The sequence below is a fragment of the Miniopterus schreibersii genome (assembly GCF_964146895.1).
Source record: "Miniopterus schreibersii genome assembly, chromosome: 13".
Classification (NCBI taxonomy): Eukaryota; Metazoa; Chordata; class Mammalia; order Chiroptera; family Miniopteridae; genus Miniopterus; species Miniopterus schreibersii.
The window spans coordinates 31,807,994-31,829,219 of NC_138113.1; positions in this window are offsets into that span (position 1 = coordinate 31,807,994).

Consider the following 21,226-nt stretch of genomic DNA (forward strand, 5'->3'; position numbering starts at 1 on the left):
CTAGGAAATCCTTCAGAAGAACGCATCCTTTGTTTGAACTCATTACATAGCTGGATCATCTACATTTATTCCGATGGGATTACATGATGCTTCACAAATTCTCTTGTGTCCAAAATTCCAGTCTTTCCTATTTCTTCTTCCTTACTTCCGTGGATTGCAAATTGTTTTGTGCGAATGACCACACTGGCTTCCTCAACCTCCTTATCCCTTCGCTCCCCACTATGAACAATCAGGCAGGCGACTTAATAGTGGTGACGATGAAAACAACATTACAGGGTTCTCGGGATGTGCTAGACACTTAGTCCAAAGACTCGGTCTAGACAGCATCCACTCACTGAATGTTTAGCTGCTATTACTGAACATATTTCACTGAATGTTCACAATAACCCCGTGGGTTTCAAATCCCCATCCTATAGCCAAGGAGACAGACACTGCGTGGGTCAGGGACTGCCCCCAAACGCTCACAGCCAGTACACAACAGAGCTGGACGGCAGCCCAGTGCGTCAGACATGTCTTCCGACATCAGCATACTTGAAATTTGGGTCTATCCTTTCTAAACATTTGACCTTCGGCAAGACAGTTGATGGTGCCAACTCCTGGCTTTCTCACCCGGAATGCGGAGAGAATTACCCATGCTTTCTGGTCTTGTTTCTTTGCTCATTTTTTGTTGGTGAGAAAGAAATAAGATACAGTCTATAGAACTCCTGTTATCAATTAAATTCTCAATAAATGGTAGCTGCTATTACGAAACACGGTTTCCTAACAGTCAATAGCAACCCCCTAGAAAGTTAAAATATTTGAGGAGACTAGCAGGCAAAGGCCGAGAGAGGCTGGAGGGGAGAGAGTGTTCGAAGCTGAGAAAGGGCTGCTTTGCTTTCAAACTTGGACATCCCAAGAAGCTGACACCTAGACAGCCACGCTCAGGATGCATGATGCCCCCTGGCGGCCTGGGCGCCCTCTAGACCTCGGGGCTCGGGGGCCTGCGGACAGCTTTCTCTTACTGCAGAGGTAGGTCTCCACAGCTACCTAGAGGGAAGGCCTAAAAATGAAGTTTTCCTCTCAGCATGCAGCCACCAGGGTGCTCTGCTTCTATCCAACACCAACTTTATTAAGATATCAGAGCCAGAGCAAGTAGGTGGCTACAGGGGAAAACGTGAGTGGGCAAAAGGGTGGGGGAGGCAAGCACTTAATAAAAGATATTTCTTTTCCTTTTTTAATCTAAGTCTGGCAGGAACACCGTTAAAAGGTGATAGAGAGTTGGTGATTTTTTTTTTTTTTTTTTTTTAAGAAAAAGCACTTTCTCCTTCTAAAAGAAAAAAAAACGCCCATTCTTCCCAGTTCGCTTAGTGCACAGAATGTTTTCCTCTAGGTACTCATCCAATTAAATGGTCAGACAGCTGGAATCTGATATGGGAAATAAACAGGTCTTCAAAGAGAAGCCACTTAGCTCTTTTCTCTGAGGGACTCTCTCCCCCTAAGTACAATCCCCCTCGCTCCCTCTTTCTGTTTTTCCCCTTGTTCCCTGTAATCCCAGGTCTGGCCTGGATGTCACAGCTTCAGAACTGAGAACTGTCATCTGCGGTCTGCCACTCTCCCCACCCTGCCAGGAATGACACTTTAGTTCTGTGTTAATTGCCCTACTGCAGCTCGGCTACCAGCCAGGGCCTGTCTCAGATTTACTGATTGCAGCCGCCAGTGCAGGGAGTGAGCAAGCTCGCAAGGGTCGGGGCTCAGAGGGACCAAGTTCAAGGGCACCGAATGGCCCGGGCGCATAAACAAGGGAACGGTATGTAAGCAATAAAGGCATAAAGGGCTAGCACTACAATAAACAGCTGTGATAGCCCAGTTTGCGTATAGATAAAGAATTTACAGTAAAATCTTCAGCTTGCAGCCTACGTTTGTTAACACTGTGAGAGGCGTATCATTTCTTTACGTCTTTGCTTGCTTCGTCTTCTGTGCGCTCTGCAAACATCTGTGGCCTTCTCAGGGATTTTTCCCCCCTTTTCTTTCCAGTATTAGAAGTGTACAATCATCATAAGAGCTAGAAATAGATGCCAAACCCTAAATCTCAGTGTTTGATAGCAGCGGCTACAAATTCCAAAAGAAAGCTACTTCTAGCTGCTACTGCTCTGGCGTCCCATTAAAAAAAAAAAATCTCTATTTTTCAGGCTGCAAAATGTTCTTTTGCACTTCATTTTTCCTAATTTTATTTTAATATACGTTAAGTAGAGTAAGTAGAATTTCATTATAATGTCCATAAATTTGGCTCTATGTCTGTTGTGCTAACTTTCTTTTTTAAAAAAAAATAGATTTTAGAGTATAACCAAGCATTTGGTGAAATCACCACCGTGTTTCTTAACTGTCCTAGGAGGACCCCATCAGAAGTACAATATATTGTACTGTAACTATTGATCCAAATGGCTACATTTCTAAAGGAGAAAATGATTGTGTAGTGAGAGCAGTGCAGAGGTGCAGTAAAATGCCCTCCAGTATATAAAGACATAAAGATTAAAGTCACCCTGCAGATTCCCTTTAACTCCTCCAAATCCACTGTGTAATGTGTTCTTTTAGGATTAATCAGAAACCTGGTACAAATTAACATGACAGGGATGGCGTTCATAAATAAAACTGCTTCATAGGATTGTCCAGACCAGACCAAGTTCGTTTTGCTTTAAATACACAGAAAGACTGTTAATTAAAACCCCAGATGTCAAAAAAGGAACATCTGAATATCTTGAAGGCAAAACAACACCCCCCAAATTCGTCAGACAGAACGCGTATTCGGGATAAGGAACTGAGATGTCAGCACACAGGATACCCTACAGTGTTAATATCAGTGGCTTTCGGGGCTATGGTTAGTCTTCAGTTTCTATAAAGTTAGAATGTTTTCCGAAGGACAGGTGGGATCTGATGAAAGAGATTTTAAATTGTGCTTTGCCGAGGGGCGCTTCTTGTTTAACCATTTCTTGTCTCTGCCTCCTGCTGTAACATGTTGCCGCTCAAATGGTTTTTAAAGAAACCATATTTAAATAATACCCTGTAGGGTTTGTTTTGTCAGGGCTACTACCAAATTAACATTTCAGTTACTTTGTGATAGGAAAGGGTCTTTCTGACTTTGATTTGGTTTCATGCTAGAAAGAGCACCGGGCAAGCCAAAGTTTTAAAACAGCCTCAGAACATGGATGACTGAGCCAAGACTTGCACTGAACATATTGAAGTTTTTTGGTGGAATTATTTGTTATCACTCTAATTAATAAACCAGCTTGTTTTCACCCATGTTTCCTTTTGTATTGAAATGCCAGTTTGTGTCAAAGGGAATCCATACATTGATTGAACATTCAAAGATCTGATTAAAAAGTTTTAATGACTTGGCTGTGCCACTGATGGTACCAGTTTTAGCTTTAAAAGTAGAAAGTTGAACTGCCATTTATATTTCAAAAGAGCTAAGGGCCTTGTGGAGGTCTGTGATCTGCAGAGGAAAATGTTACACCAGGCTGGAAGTACACGGAGTTCTCCCATCCTCAGCATTCACCTCTGAACAGATGATCAGGGTAGAGCGGCTGAGCTGGGCTGGGGTGGCTGGGGTGGCTGGCAGGACTGGATTCATTCTGCGGATCTGTGGCAGGAGACAGCATTGCTGGAGAGAGCTTTCCAGGCCACAGCAGGATCATCAGTGCCTAGAGCTCGCCCTGAAACTCTTTTGGCACTTAGAAGAAATGAATAATGCTAGGAGGAGAGAAAGAGCACAGAATTGAGAGCTGGAGCCAGGAAGGGAGCAAAGGGAAAGAAAGAGGGAAGAAAAATAGGAAAGAGGAAGGGAGGCAGGCAGGTAGCATCTTTCTTCTCCCTGAAAGTATTTGCACATGAACAGATACCCACCTGCTTTGAAATGGAATGTGCTACCTCATTATATGTTTATTTAGGAATTCACTAGGTTCTCTGATCAATAAAAACAGACAAAGAGATGTCTCCAAATTATCCATTTGAATATTGGATGAACCCTTGTGGGAAAGGCTCTTTGGGGCATGGAAGAATTGCCATGTAGAAGCACACCGGTATTCTTCCTTTCTTTTCTTGTATCAGTCAGAGCCATTTGCAAAGACTTGGAGCCTGGGGTGTAATCATATAGCCCAGAACTCTACAGCTGAGGGTTGGAAATAATGGCTCTCTGACCCAGTGAGTAGTGTATTACTACAGAAGTTTGTATTCTATTAAGAGTTAATAAATGATGAAGATCTGGACTAATCCCCTGCCAGGGTTCATTTTCATTACAGGTTCCTGCTATTTTTCCAGTGCCTTTTGCTCTGCCCTTCTTGCTACATATGGAAAACCTATATCAAGATGGTTGTCATGGCAATGAAAAGATTTGCATGTGTCTTATCTATCTATTTAAATACCTTCTTATGGTTTATAACCGCTATAATACATCCCTCCAGCTCTGCTCATCACTAATTTAGAGCTAGCCTGGTGGTCTGAGGTCATTGACACCATCTGATGCATGTTGTCTAGACAACTCTGAAGCCACTGACCATGGGGGGTATTGTTTTGTGCAAATAAAAAAAGGTATAGTGGTGATATGTGCCATGGCCAGCCACAGAATCTGACTGAATAGCCATGAACCCGGCCCCTCTGAGGGCATTTGTTTCAAAATAGGCACAAGAGAAAAGAACTTGAGTTTCTTTCTCATGTTCACTCTTTTCTTCTTTGTCTCCTTCCTTGTCAAACTCTACTAATTTCAGAAGTTAAATCATCATGTCAAGGTTTTCATTATAAGCACAGTCAATATAAAATTTCGTAGATAGCTGATATCTAAGTAAAAATTACAGGTACAATAAAATTCTGACATATTTGCCCAGAGTCCTCAAGGTTCTCTTCTTCAGTCTTCCCATATTATAAATCTTACCACTTTTTCCTTTGCACAATTTTTTGTCATTTGGTAAATTAGGTAAATACAGTCTTCATTATAAAAGGTATAGCTCACATTCATACTAACCCCTATAAATAATAACCTTCCAATGAGACAATAAATAAACAAAATGGAGACCGTACCCCTATTCTGCCCTATGAGCAGTGCAGTGCGCCAGAAATGAGACCAACTTACTCACACTTGATCTTGTCATTTCAAGGATGTGGCTCTTTTAGGCCTCTTTTGATAAAATTTACTTTTAAAGGTCCCCTAATAATTGTTCAGCCACCATCTTCTAGTAAATTGTGGTTCAGAGCTTGCAGAGATTTTAAAAAATACAGCTCATCAAGAAAGTCCAGTAGTTTAATAATGCAATGCTTTTCTATTTGCTTTGGAATTCTGTGCCATACTCACAGCAAAGAATTCTTAAAGATAATTTATATCATTATCTGTAGGCTTAGGGAATGCTAACCTGCTCTTGGAGTAGCACATTAAGGACCATTTTAGCCTGACAATAAAGTGAGACTGTGTTTACATATTGGACTGCAATCACTGTTTGACTAATCTGTAAAGGGGAGATTTTTCTATTACATTTCAATAGCTCATCTACTTCAAACTGTTGCGAACTTCCTAAAGATGTGTTTTCATTTATAATAGCAGATCTTGCAGTGTGGTGATCTGGAATTGAAGTTTCAGTGACAGATTCATTCAACTAGCACTTTGCATGAGGCATTACAGCAAACATTACTTTTTTATAAAAAAAATATATATAAAAGTGACAAAACCTTCCAAAGATAATTTCTGCAATTTAGTAAACTAAGGATTTCAAGTCAGGCGTCAGTTTCTGGGTGTTTTTCATAATGGATTTCACAGCAGATGACCTGACAGGCAATCTCATGATCTGAGCCTTGCTTTGCAGCACATATACAAACCGCCGTCAGAAGCCTGGGAGTCGCCCTCCCTTTCATGTGACAGGCCTGAAAGTGAAGCACTGCAAATGTCCAGAGGTCCAGACTGACCCCTTCACCTCCAGTCTGGGAAACATTCCTTCTTCGAGCCATTCATTCTTGACAACAAGCAGAGCAGGGCCACGGAGCTTGTTTTCAAAGGCCCACAGGAACGGCGATGAATGGAGCATATCTGGTGTGACAATGGCAGGCAAGGACGGTGCATTAGATGGCAAACCCTGTGCCCGAGCGGAGAAGAATGCAAGAGAGGGAGGAAGAGGAAGGCGGTGGTGGCCGATGAAGTAACCCTGGCCTTCGACTTCCTCTTTAGCCCCCTTTTTATTTCCTTTGCCTTCTCTCCTCCCACTTTAGGGCCCCACCCGTGTCCACCGCACCCACCACAAGTGTATTATGTTATATACAAGTCTGTGCTACCGAGGCCGCCCTCTTCAAATTGATAGTTATTCAAGAAACAGTCATTTCTGTAGAGGCCTCAGACAGAGCCATCATTACATGATATCACAGCAATACATTTGGATACCCAGGTCCAAAGGCAGTTATTCTTTGTTTACGGTCCCTGACACTTTAGCATATATCCCAGTGTATTACAATCTTGAGGTTCTAATCTTACAACTCACATTACCCAGCAGCATCTGGCACCTAGAAAAAGCTGGACACTGTCATTTTTTCTACACAAGAACTGTTTATATTTGAATTAATAATTCCATTTCTGTGTCTTTGGTAGGCATTAGCCCATTTCTGCCCATGAAAAATGAAATAGAGAATTGATTGAGCTGAAAAATACGCTTTTATCTAAAAGTATATGGTAGTATATGGTATCAGTAATCTTTTTCTACGCAAAGCATCCACTTCGTTGTGAAATCTTTAGCCAGTGGGTAAGGTAATAATTTTCATCAAATAGAACCAGCTGATATGCTGTTCATCAGCTTCACAAGAATGGCCTAGAATGTCAGGAAGAGATGTTCCAGTGAAGGATTCAGGAGAACAAGATTGTTGTTCCGGCCTTGGCGCTCACTAATATCATTCTACTCTGTTACTTTTTATCAAATAGAAATTGCCTCTTTGCAGTTGGCATGTCACTTAAAATGTCTTGACCTCAGTTTCCTCACTGGTATATAGAAGTACTTTGAAAATGGTAAAGTACCATATTAAATGCATGCTAAATTTATCACAACAGTTAATCACCATCACCACCCTCTTGGTCTACTCAGGTAATAAGATTGACATTTACATGGCTGCAAAATAAAAATTAATTTAAAAAAATGACTGATATTATAACTTCATTTAGTCACAACATTTAAATGAGGAACTATTTCCACTAACTGTATTTACCTGAGAAACAGAAAAAAATTCAATGTTCATATCCCAGTGCAAAAGATAAATAAGAATAGTAAACATGAAGGTAAAATCCAGAGTAAATTAAGATTTTTTTTAGACATCATTCAGAATTGAAGGAGGGAGCCATGAACTCAATTTTATTTTTTAAAGAATTTTTAGAAAATAGTAACACAGCTTATTTTGGTTTACATTGTAAGTCTCCTTCTGGAAAAAAGTCAGACCACTGGTAGTTTATTCCAATGAATCACTTTATACTACTTGGAAGTTTTAAGTCATTTCCACACTCTCCATCTGAATTAGGCTTCAAGCCCAAAATTTGTTTTACAACTGTCTACTTATCCTATTGATAAACATTTTTCAATAATTATTCTCAAAGTACTGTCGTTTGGGTTTGCATTAAGCTGTTTCCAAAGACCTCTGAGAAAGGAACAGGAAACAAATAAAGATGTTGACCATCCATTATAACTTTGTCAACATACATGTGTCTTTAAATTTAAACAACTAAATTTGTTTGAAACAAAATCATCAAAAACTTTACTCAATGAAAAGTGCTTTGGAGAACTTATACAATTAACTAGATATATTCAAATAGGACTTCAACTGTATTCTAATCCCATTAATAGGATATATCAGACAAAATATTATATTAAATTAAATTGCCTGGATGATAGGCCTAATCTGATATCTCATAAATTGTCAGAGAAGGAGTGGGGTTCCTTAGCATCCCTATGAATCCTAGTTTTATGGTACAGTCAATATTTTAAGCACCATTCTTTTCCTATACAATAGTTTATGACTTCATTCAAAAATATATTAAACTGCAAATGGGCAGAGTCATGACAATGGACAGTGCCCGGTGTTGGTGGCAGTGTAGAATAAACTAAACTCATCCCCAGGAAGGCAACACTACCTAAGACAACTAGCCCAAATGTACAAGACTACACCAGTTGTCATTTTTGTATTTGGATTCAGAACCCATTTTGGTGGTGGCAAGACAACAAGCTTTGGCGTAATTAATGATTGCTTGAATTACGCAAAGAAAAGTGAACCCAAAAATAGACGTGTAAGACAAGGCCTGTGTGAGAAGAAGACCTGGAGAAAACAGTGAACGGAGTGCAGGAACAGGGTGGAGAAAGTCAGGGGGACCGCAAAGGCCAGCGCTGGTGCTGGCAAAGTGAGCTAGAGATGGACGACAGAAGGAGTGAAGCTTCTTCAGGGGCTTCTGGTGGTTGTGCAGATCTCATGAGAGGATTAATAAACTAAGAATTTTAATTTTAAAAAAACAGAAGAACAAAGCCATGATTATACAGAATAAAAACATAAGGTTGGGGAGGGGAGTGAGAGGGCGTTGTTGGAGGCAGGCGTAAGAAGATTTTACAGTCTAAGTTAATGTTTTGTACTTTCTACCACACTCCCATAAACAACTTTGACTGCTATCTCCTACTGTTTTTAAGCTTAGTTAAAAAAATACTCTTTTGTTTCTGAAGGCAAAACTAAGAACACGTAATTTTGCTCTAATTGTGTGAGCCCTTACGCAGGCAATATGAATTCACCAAAAAGAAATTTTTAAAAAAAGCAAGCTTTTGGCTAGTTCTCTCTACCCCTACATCTCATGGAGAAGTGAAGGTTCTCATTGCAAAAGAGAGCGAGGGCTTGAGGATCCACACTCGGGGTCTCATGCTGAGGTTCCGTGTTCAAGATGGTGTAGGGGGTGAGGGAAGGGGAGTTAACTTCCAAGAAGCCCATGGGGTCCCTCTGAGTAGCACTGACTCAGCCTTATCCAATCAGAAGGGCAATTCTGTGAGCAGGTCTCAGGATATGGAATAGTAGCTGCATGGAATAGAACCTGACAGGCTGCTCACAGGAGAGGGTTTCACCTTTGCGGAGGACTTAACTGGGTAGAGGAGGACCCTTTATTGGGAACAACCATGGAATCGCAGGCTAAGCTTCCCATGCACTGATAACCCACAAATTCTCTGAAATTATAACCTAAAGTTAATTGTCCTCTGATAATTCAAATATAACACAGGTCTAGTCAATCTATAGCCATGAAACAAAATCATATCATCCTATTATAAACATGGGACCAAATATATCTCTAATTCAGAGGACAATCTATTGACTCAAAAGGAAACCCTGATTCAAGGTAGGATTTAGTGGAGTCCCTCAATTTCTCAAGAGGGATTTTATTAGGAATCACCAATGCAGCTCAACCTGAAATGGTAAGTCCAGCTGCATAAAGATGCATGTGTATGAACACAATTGTGGAAGGCAGAATTCTAAGATGACCCTTAATGACCCTCCTTGAACCGGACATGCCACTTGTTTCTAAGGAATGGAATATGGCAAAGGTGATAGGATGTTACTCTCATGATTAAATTTCTCGTGCATGGCAAAGATGGAAGGATTTTACTGATTTAATTAAAGCACCTAGTAAGTTGACTTTAATTACTTTAAAAGGAGATTATCATGGGTGGGCCTGACCAAATCAGGTATGTTGCTTAAAACCATGTCTAAAGGTTAGATACTCTCTCTCCTGCTGGACTTGATGAAACAAGCCACTATGGATTTCACAGCTGTGAGGAAATGAATTCCGCCAACATCCTGAGGGAGTATGGGAGCAAACCTCCTGGGCTGAGCCTCTGAGGAGATGCAACTCAGCCAACATCTTGATTACAGCTCTTTGAGATACTGAGCAGAGGATCTGGCTATTCTGTGTCCTGATTCCTGACCCATGGAAGGCATGAGACAATAAATGGTTCTTGTTTTCAGCCACTAAATTTGTGTTAACTTGTTAAGCAGCAATAAAAAATTAATATAACAGCCAAATCACTTCTGGGTCTATCTTTGGCTCTTTATCAGTCAAAATATTAGTTATAAGCAACAGAAGTCAACTCTAGTTAATTTATTAAAAGTTATGTCATAGCTCACATAATCACTAAAGCATCTGGGGAAACCAGGCTTGGAGCTAACACAGGTAGACACAGTTCTCCAAATCTCACAGAGGGAGTGGCCCAATGGAGATATGATAGCTGTAGCCACTGGGCTGCACTGACCCCAGTTCACAACATCAGCATCACTCAAGCTGGACATGGATGTCTACTGCTAAGGCCACTGCTGCTACAGAAACCACATGTAGACACTGACCTCTGCCAGCCACATGAGAATGGCATCTGCAAGATACCTGTTTTTCCATAAATGTGTTACTAGCTTCAAAATCAAGGTCTGGAGCCAGCATGTTGAGCTGCAATGTCCTGGTCATATACCTAAGATAGAAGTCCTCTACTTAGCTGCAAGGGCATTTAAGAAAGCAAGTATCTAGAATTTTGAGCTTGCATATAAGGAGGCAGGCTTTGTTAAATAAGATGGGTATTCGCCAAACAAAGGAAATGGTTTCAGATGCTAGGAGACCAAAAAGAATACAGTGTTTACTAAATAAGTTAGTCCTCGTGACTTCCTGTCTCCCAGAGTTCTCACACCATCCCCTGACAATGTGAGACTTGAGCTTAGTTTGAGCAGTTTCATAGGTTAGGTTTGGAAATCAATTTTTTAAAATTGATTTTAGAGAGAGAGAGAGAGGATGGGAGAGAGAGAGAAATATCTGTGAGAGAGAAACATCATTTGGCTGCCTCCTGCAGGCCCCCTACTGGGAATCAAGCCCGAAACCCAGGCATGTGCCCTGACCTGGATTTGAACTGGTGACCTCTTGGTGTACAAGATGATGCTCAACCAACTGAGCCACACTGGCCAGGCTGGAAATCTTTTTTATAAGTAAAATTATTGTCTTGTTTGGTTTGCTGACAGTATGAAATCACTGCATAAAGCCTGTAGTGGTTTTCACGAATATATTTTATTAATCTGGTAATCATACTGAATATTTGTTGTCTGGAGCAGGGCTGCCAGGATTCTAAGCTGACGATACTTATCCATGACTATTACCCCATCACTCATCATCGTTGATAAACATTGAAAATATTAATCAGCTTCCATCTGATCACAGTCCCCCATGTAACCACAGCAAAATCTCTGTTGTTTATGTACTGGCTTCTTTCCTTCTTCATTCATTTTGTTCATTTAAAGTCTCTTTTCCTGGCCTTTTCATTCCAAATAGATCCTGATAAATAGCGGCAGGAGGGGATATGTCCCATGGTTCAAATTTCACTGACACTGGATCAGACACAACAGAGAAGAGGAGAAGAGTGGAAATATACCACAGATCCAACCCCCAAGATAAAACATCATAGAGGAATGTGTGTGTACCAGTAATTCTACCCCCAGAAGGGGTCGAGAGGGCAACAGGTCGATCCCATGGTAGAGCTGAGGATAAGAAAAATTCCTTATTGATGCAACCAGTGCTCGGAGGTTAAAGTTTAAGAAACTTTCTGTGGACTAAAGACTCTCTCTTCCAGCAGAGACGGGGGAAAAAAGTGGAAAGAGGGAGGAAGCAGGGAGAGGAGCAAGTGGTGGTTGAGAAATTATATGTAGAGGTAGGAAATATGTGAGAAGATGGTAAGAGAACAAACACAGTCCACAAAAAGAAAATGTGGAATATTAAAATGATTGTTATGGCATTTGACTTTTTTTAGATGCAAGAAGCATGCCCATCTGAAATATATATTAAACAGAATTTGGTGCTTAACAATCTCCAGGCTCCCTGGCTTTCTCATACAACTGACCTCTATAATAGTAACAGAGATGCGGACAGACTAACAAACCTCACAGAAAAGTACAGCTTGCCCCAGCAATGACCCTCTGCAGCCAGGTACAGCAAGACACCCCCGCCCCTGTATTCCACAGACCTTGTTTCCTTTCTAGCTTCTGCTTTTGAAGCAGATTGAGTGCAGTGGATGCTGCTAAGGGCATGCAGAAAGAGCAGAAAGGAGTAGTTGTTTGGAGGTGGGTGAGTTTTTCTGGTTTGTGCCTGACTCAGTCAGTTCTCTACAGCACAAGGTGATCCCTACTTGGGGAAAGGGTTTTGCCAGAATTCCAAATGGATAGCAGAGTTTAGCATAATTTCAGAAGGAAAAATCGTGTATTGAGGACATGGATGGAACCACATGCAACAGTCGTTTTGGCAGGTCAAAAGTGGCCAAATAGTATCAATCGCATATGTTTCTAAGCCTATGTGCTAGGCCCCATGGAAGACACCAAGGTTGCAGAGGTGAACAAATGGATCCTGAGCAGAGCCATAGGAAGAATTCAGCTTAATGGGAGAGATGATGTCACTCAATGAATCGTACATATGGTCGTATGATTACCAACTATAATATGTGCAAGCAACTTAATGTGAGGGTCTATAACAAAGGGCTCAGACCTGCAGGTAAAGGTGAGGAGAGTGGACAAAGTGCAGAGAGCAAGAGACGGAGTCGGTGGGGGCGCGGAGGAGCAGAGCAGGGAGCAGTCCTTTCCTCCTCAGCCAGTATGAAGCTCTACGCCAAGTGTCAAGGACCAAGAAGACACCGTGCCCACTGTTCCAGCTTTCTGGAGACCACCTTCTAGTGGGTGAGATGGTAATAAATGGGCAAAAGGATCTATAAACAGAATGATTTCAAGTAGTAATATGTGCTCTGAAGGACATAAATAAGGGGTTGAGAGGGAGAACCACCAAAGGGGACTGATAAGAGGCCCCCCTGAGGAGGTGGCATTTATGCTGAAACATAAAGAATGGGAAAAAGCCTATACACTAGGAATACAAGAAAAAACATTCTGGGCAGGGGGACAGAATGAACAAAGATTACATGATCCAAAAACCCATACTCAGTAACTCCAAAGAGTGATGGAGTGAGGAGAGTCACAAGGATGAGGTTAGAGAAGAAAAAGGAAAGAGCATTTAAATCTCCTAAGCATGGCAGAGTGTTTGATATTTGTTGTAAGTGCAAGTAAAACTCAAAAGATCTACAGACAGTGCTTATTATCTGAGTACTACAGGTTGCAATGTCTTCTCTAGTTAATTAATTTCTCTACCACACTTTGAATGCACAGACATAACCTCCAGGTAGCTGAGCACTTAAATGTATTGTGATGTAGGAGTAATATTTTTGAACAGTGTACATTTTAAAAGAGGTGATAATAATATGAACATTGAAGAGTGAAATTGGAAAAGTAGCATCTGTAACTATTTACTGGGCACTTGCCACGGGCTATACTATGTGGGGCATGATTGAAACTTATTACCTTATTTAATCCTCAGAATAAAGCAATGAGTTCAGTACCCCCATTTAAAGAGCAGGAAAATAGATACAGAAAAGTTCTCATTGAATATGCCTCCATGGTTCATTGGATTGACATTTTTGACTAATGACATTGCTGTAGCTCTAAGTGGAAAACATAGTTTAGTATAATTTTAGAAAGCAACCAATGTTTCATAATTCTGCTCCCAAAAATTGGCCATTCATTTTACCAACTCCAAACATTAAGCGGCGGAAGAGGAAGCCAGGGCACTAATTGCATCTTTCCTTATTAGTTAGGTCTTGAGAAAAGCTCTCAACATTTCTGGTCTTCCATTTAGAGGAGTTCGACTTAGATATGTCCAGTAAAATGCAGGTCATCCAGTTAAATGTGAATTTCAAATAAGTAATAAAGAATGTTTTAGTATAAATTATGTCCTGTGGAATATTTAACAGTGTCTGTCCTATACAAACATGGTGTCTTGACTTTTATTTGCTGATTTCTGGCAAGTCTGGTTTGACTAGATCAAATGGTTAGAGCTGGCCTAACAGAGCATATGATCAATGATGAAATTTTCAAGTCTGGTAAAATGAGGAGAAAAAAGGGGACACTGAACTCAGTTATTCACATTTCTAAATTGATCATTTTAAAGTATTATCTTCTTTTTATGATGTTGTCTTTTTATGTGGCTAAAATATTTATTTTTATGAAAGGATAATATAAGCTTTGTATTGCTGCTATTTTAATATTTAAATTTTCTTAGCAAAATTCTATTTTAAATTTTTATTGTGCATAATTTATACACAGTGAAATGAACAGGACTTACATTTTATAACTCAATGAGTTTTTTAATGCATATAACCAATTTCTAACACACAGAATATTGCTTGTGTCCCTTCTCCAATCCCTACCAACTTCTCCAAGGACAGTCGCTACTTTATTTTTTTTTAAATATTCACCATTTATTATTTTTTCTGTTCTAGACATATCAGTAGAAACTTATAATAAATACTCCTTTATCTGCTTTATTTCATTCAGTAATATAATGTTTCTGAGATTCACCAATGTGTGGCATGCTTCATAGTTTTTGCTTTTGTAATGTTTAGTCCAGTGTGGGGCTATTATAAATAAAGCTGTTATCAACATTTATACATAAATCTTTACGTAGACATGTTTTTATTTCTCTTTGGTACATATGCAGAAATATAAATTCTGGGGCATATGGTATGTGTGTGCATAGGTTGGTAAGAAACAAACTATTTTCCAACGTGGATGTTCCATTTTATATTCTCAGCAATAGTGTGTGAAAGTTCCGTTTTCTGCATATCCATGTCAACACTTGGTATTGTCAGTCTTTGAAATTTGTTCCAGCCTGATGAGTGTAAAATAGCATTTCACTATGGTTTTAATTCTTATTTCCCTAATGATTAATGATACTGCCATCTTTTCATGTGTTTTTTGGACCATAATATATTATCTTTTGTGAGCTATTTGTCAAATATTTTCTTTCTACTACTTTGTTACCTGCATCTCAGAAATTTTAACTTTATGATTTATCATTCATTTAAAATGAATGATTTTTGTCTACTTTTTCTAGACATCTATGTATTTATGCTTTTATTAGTCCATACAGATTATCTTTGTGCTTTGGTTTTGATACTATAACAATAATTTCCTTCAGCAATGTTTTGTAGTTTTGTGTATACATACTGCATTTCTATTCTTAAATTTATTTCTAAATTTTATTTATGAATTATTTATTGCAAATTAATGGAAATGCAAATGATTTTATGTATCTTGTATCTTGCAACATTGCTGAACTTGTTTATGAGTTTTAATAGTTATGTGTGCATGTGTGTGTGTGTGTTCCTTAGGTTTGCTATATATAAGATTATATCATCTGTGAATAATAAGAGTTTTATTTCTTCTTTTCCAATCTGGTGCCCCCTTTTTTTCCCTGATTAATTGCTTTTACTACAACCTCCAATATAGCATAAAATAGACATGGTGAAAGAGGACAGTTTTGTCTTGTTCCAGGTTTTAGAGTAAAGGACTCAGTGTTTTAACATTAATTATGATGTTAGTTGTGAGTTTTTCTTAACTACCTTCAATCATGTTAGGGAAGTTCCTTTTATTCCTTGTTTGTTCAGTGTTTTTTATCACTGTAGGTTCTGTCAGGTGCTTTTTATGTGTCTATTGAGATGAGCATTTGATTTTTGGCCTTTATAATATACTGATTGACAAATTTTATATTAGATCAACCTTATATCAAATGGATAAATATCACTTGGCTATGATATATAATCTAATTTTATATGTTGCTGGGTTCTGTTTCCTAGTATTTCATTGAGAATTTTTGTTTCTATATTTATGTGAAATATTGGTCTGTAGTTTTCATGTGATGTCTTTGGTTTTGGTATCAAGATAATACTGGCCTAGTAGAATGAATTTATAAAATGAATTCTATTTTTTGAAAGTATTTGTGAAGTATTGAAACTAATTCTTCTTTAAATGTTAATATAATTCACCAATGAAGCCATTGAGGCCCAGAATTTTCTGTGCAAGATTTTATTAAATTACTAATTCAGTTTCTACTTGTTACAACTCTATTCACAATTCTATATCTGTCTTAGTAGTTTTTTTTCTTCTTCTCATTTTAGAAAATAGTTTATCTTGGTTATCTAATGTGTTGGCATATATTTGTTCATAGAATTCCCTTATAAATATTTTCTAATTCTGTAGGGTAACTAGTAATGTCTCTTTTAATTTCTAATTTTAGTAATTTGAGACTTATTATTTAATCTTGGTAAGTCCAGCTAAAGTTCTGTCAATTTCATTGATTGTTTCTAAGAACTAACTTCTGATTTAATTGATTTTCGCTGTTGTTTTCTATTCTCTATTTTATTTATGTAAAATATAATCTTTATTATTTCCACCTGTTTGTTTTAGGTTTAGTTTATTCTTCTTTCTATACATAAGGTGAAATTATCAATTTCTTCATTTTTAATATAGGTATTTTACTGCTATAAAGTTTCCTCTAAGCACTGCTTTAGCTGTTAACCATACATTTTTGTATGTTGGGTTTTCATTTCCATTAATCTAAATGTATACTCTAATTTGCTTTTTTATTTCTTCTTTGACCCATTGGTTATTTAGGAGATATGTTTAATTTCACATAATTGTGAATATCTCAAATTTTGCTCTGCTATGGATTTCTAAGTTCAACACTGTGAAAGGATATACTTTGTATGATTCCAATCCTTTTAAACTTATTGAGGCTTATTTTATCACTTATCCATATAATCTGCCCTGGGAAAATTCCATGTGTACTTGAGAAGAATGTGTATTCTGCTGTTGTTGGATGGATTGTTCTATAGATGTCTGTTAGGTCTATATAATTTATAGTTATTCAAGTCTTCTCTATCCTTGTTGATGTTCTGCTTACGTATTCTAACCATCATTGGAAGTGACATATTAAAGTCTCCAACTATTACTATTGTTGATTTGTCTATCCTTTCAATTCTGTCAGTTTTTGTTTCATGTATTTGGGGGCTCTGTTGTTAGATGCATGTATGTTTTTAATCCTAATGAGGTCCTGATGGATTGAACCTTTTATCATTGTAATGTGTCCTTCTTTGTCTCTAGTAAAAATACTTTTTATAAAATATATTTTTGTCATATATTAGTATATTCATTTCAGCTGTCTTTTGACTACAGGTTATACAGGTTATATTTTTCCCATTCTTTTACTTTCAACCTACTTATATCTTTAAATCTAATGTGCCTCTTGTAGAGAGCATACAGATTATGCTTTTCATCTAATCCTCCATCTCTGCCTTTTGATTAAAGTGTTAAATCCATTTACATTTAATGTAATAAGTAATAAGGTATAATTTATGTCTTCCGTTTTACTATTTTTTATATATCTTTCTTTTTGTTACTTTATTTCTCCATCACTGCCTTCTTTTTAAGTAAATATCTTGTAGTAAAACATTTTAATTCTCTTGCTGTGTATTTTACTATATTTTAAATTTTATTTTCTTAGTGGTTGCCTTAAAGATTACTATTAACATCCTAACTTAAATTAATTCAGATTAATATCAACTTAATACCAATAGTATATAAAACTTTTCTCCTATGTAGCTCCATTCTCTCTTCCCTTTCATACTATATTATACAAATTATATCTTTATGAATTATAACACAGTTTGATAATTATTTCTTTATGCAGTTTTTATAAATCACATTAGTGGATGACATTACAAAAAAAATATATTTATACTGTCTTTCAGAGTTATATATGCAATTACATTTACTAGTGTTTTATTTCTTCATGTTATTATCTACCTTAGAGGTCATGAACTCAATCTTATATCTCTAGGTAAGTTATCAAGAACCCAGAATAATCAAGTGTCTTACTCAAGATCAAAACCAGAAGTCAATGCAGCTATAACTAGAACTGAAGTTTTCTTACTCCCAATCTGGCACTCTTACACATAAAACATTTTGCCTTATCTAAGTTAATCTTCCTTTATTTATTAGGTGGCTAAATAACTCCTAATTAAGACTCAACTCTAATTTGAAATTTCAAATAAACTGGTATATGTGTGCATATATATTTAAAACTTTATTCAAAATTTCAGTACTGTTTAAAAAAACCTATGAGTATATGTCAACTGAACACTTGAAATATAACTATTATTTTTTGTTTATATCCCTGCTTATTTTGTTCTCAAATAAATTACAAAAAGATGTTGCTCTGTAACTTCTTTATGACTCAGTGGTTTGGAACTTGGAATGCATTCTTTTTTCTTTTTTGGAAATTCTATGTAACCCATAATATTGAAGTTTCTGAATCCTACAATAATGTAGCTGTGACATGATGTTAGTCACAGTACTATAAATAGCATTACCCAGTTTTTATGGGAGAATATATTAAGAGTTAGAACTTATATGCTTCCTCTTCTCTGACAAAATATCCTTCAAGAGATTTAATACTCCCACCCATCATTCCACCTGTTGGGCAGTAGAGGCTCCAAGTGACTGGTCACAATTTCATAGCCTGGAGAAACCTGTAGCAAGCTGTATCTGGATTTAGGAAGAGTTTTTGCACTGGAATTTGGCATAAACTAAGGGGAGTGTCTCTCAGTGAAGGTCATTCCCTTGCTAACCATTGTTAATCTAAAAGCAAGAGTACTGCCCAGAAAAATACTTTTGTATTTGGAGTTCAGAAAAGTAGTGTCAAGGGTGAGAAGAGCTTTCCTTTGTTTATTTCTTACTCTTGCTGACTTCCCATGCCCCAACAGTGAGGTGAAGTGAAAATCAGGGTTTCAGAGATGAGTGTCTGGGGTGGACAGTGCACAGTCCAAGAGGAAGGAGAGACGATGGTGATTCCAGCATGGTGGGGACACAATAAGCATCTGTCGCCAAAAGTCTATTAGTCTTCCCTGCGTTTTTCAGAGTGGGGAGTGCAGTTGTATGTAAGATCCAAATGGGAGTTGCTGAGTCCTTCCATATCACACCTAAAGAGATGCCCAACGCCTGCTTGACAATTCAACTGTGCATTCCCAATGCATTGTACCCAAAGTGGCCAGAGCCGGGTGAGGGGGAGGGCAATAGTTCTAACAAACTGCTATTGTTGTTAAAGAAAATTATTTCAGGAGAGAACTTTAATTGCATGTTTCATGACACTTTTACTAAAATGAAAATTGCGCCTATATTCTGGGAGCAAGCATGCCACATGCCTAATGCCTAGTTTTGCTAATGGAAGATGACACTTCCTGCTGTCCCTTAACTTTCCTTCACCTAGCTATTCTCAGCTGTCCCCCGATGCATTCACTTGACTCCTATTTACTGTCTTTTAAAAAATGACTGTAGTCCTCAGATAGGTCTTTATATGTAGAAAAGTTAAACAAGGGCTTGAAAGAGTTAAGCAAATTAAAAGGTATCCCTCTCTGGACTCAGATGTGTGCTCCCAACTGTGAATATTATAAGGGGTATCCTTATGAAAATATAACTCCCATAGGAAACTTAAAGGCAATTAAAGCGACATTAGTGTTTTTCATAACTTTACAATGTCTTTATGCATGTGATAAAACCTTGCTAATTATTGAAAAGTTATTTGTATTAAGATTTCAGAGCAGAGAGAGATAATCTGTGCAATTTAGAATCCTGAGCCACCATCAGGGAGCTGGCTAACGGAACCAGAATTCCCTTGCCGGCATCTCCAGTTGCATCAGTGAACCTCAAACAGGATCCTTTGCTGGCAAATATTAGCTTATTGTAGTTTTAAAATAAATAAATACCTTGAGCAAATGTGCAGTGACACCAAAAATTAGTTTCCACAAACTGACTAAATATAGTATCTGCTGGGAAAAGGCAAATGAGTTCAAGTGGAAAAAAAATACTGAGTTCCAGAATGGAGAGCAGACATTTCTTTAAATAGATGAGAAATTCTAGTGTGATCTGAATATAATCAACATTCAAGGCTCACTGTATGGAAAGGAGAAAGACAGAGGCTTGCAGGGTAATCTCTCCCATTCAGCTCAGCATCAGTTTGGCAGGGGGCGTACAGAACACCCCACAGTGTTCTCGGCACGCGCTAGGCATCCAAACCATACCACTGGTTTCTGAACCCTCTGATGAGCTGACATGTGATCTGTAAACCATGCAAAGTTTTAAAGGCCTGTTATAGAAAATGTGGAGATGAGGGTTACTGAGATTTCCAGAGTGTAATAAGGGGAGTTTCAGAGATGGAGAGGTCCTTAGAGGTCACCAAAGTACAACAACTCTGTCATTGTAAAGATAAAGAAATTGAGAACCAAAAAAGATCAAGTGACTAGCTCGTAGCCATCCATCCAGTCGGTGTCAGAACCCAGGGTGAAAAGAGGTCCCAGCTTTGGGGAAATACTCTCCCCACATAAGTAACATAGGTAATATACGGCAGAGGTATATTGACAAGCATATCAGCAAGCAAACTGCCTTTGATTATTACTTCGAAACAGTGAGTATTATGGGGTAGTCGTCTGGGGACAAGGTCAGATTACTTTAGGACAATATTTGAATTCTTTAGCAGTCCCTCAGTATGAGGGGCCAGGAGGAAATGAAGCCAATCTGAGAATGGATATTAGCCCCAGAAACAACACCAAATGAGGAATCCCCACTCAGATAACTTAGACTTGGCTGTGTTAGCAACCACCAGGGAGCCATGATGAACTGGACTCTACCTGAAAGCTCAGGGCACAAAGAATTCGATTCCCTCTAGTAACACCTGCTGCCTGACTAAAGCGTAAAATCACCAGAGCCAAGCATCTAGGAACATTTTCTGCGCTGGTATAACTATAGCAACTCAGTAGCATTAGTACTCACTTAGCAACAAAAGGAAGCAGGGAGCAAGTAAATCGATACAATTATAAAGTTTGCAAAGGTCTGTTTAAATCCATTAAGTGCAATAAGCCAGCCCAGCTGAGATCTACCAGCAGAATTAGAAGATTATTTCTTCATTGCTGCCTTTCACAGGGAGTAAAACAGTCAAAAAGATTGCGAGGGCAGTTTATGACTGAGTCCAATCACAGTTCATCAGAGAACGGGCTCAGTGATGTCTGCCCATCTCCTGTGGCTTTCTGAGAGGAACTGTAGCATGTGCTGCTCGTGGCTGAATAAAGAAGTTTGCAGGGATGGAGTTCCAAGTAATGGCCTATTTATCATGAGCAACAGGCTTTTATTAATCTGAAACCAATGCACTAAATATCAAAATATGTTTCCATTCATTGTGACTTTATTTTGCAAATTGCAAAAAAGGAGTCATATTTTTATAAATCTATTTTCATACACATGCACACACACA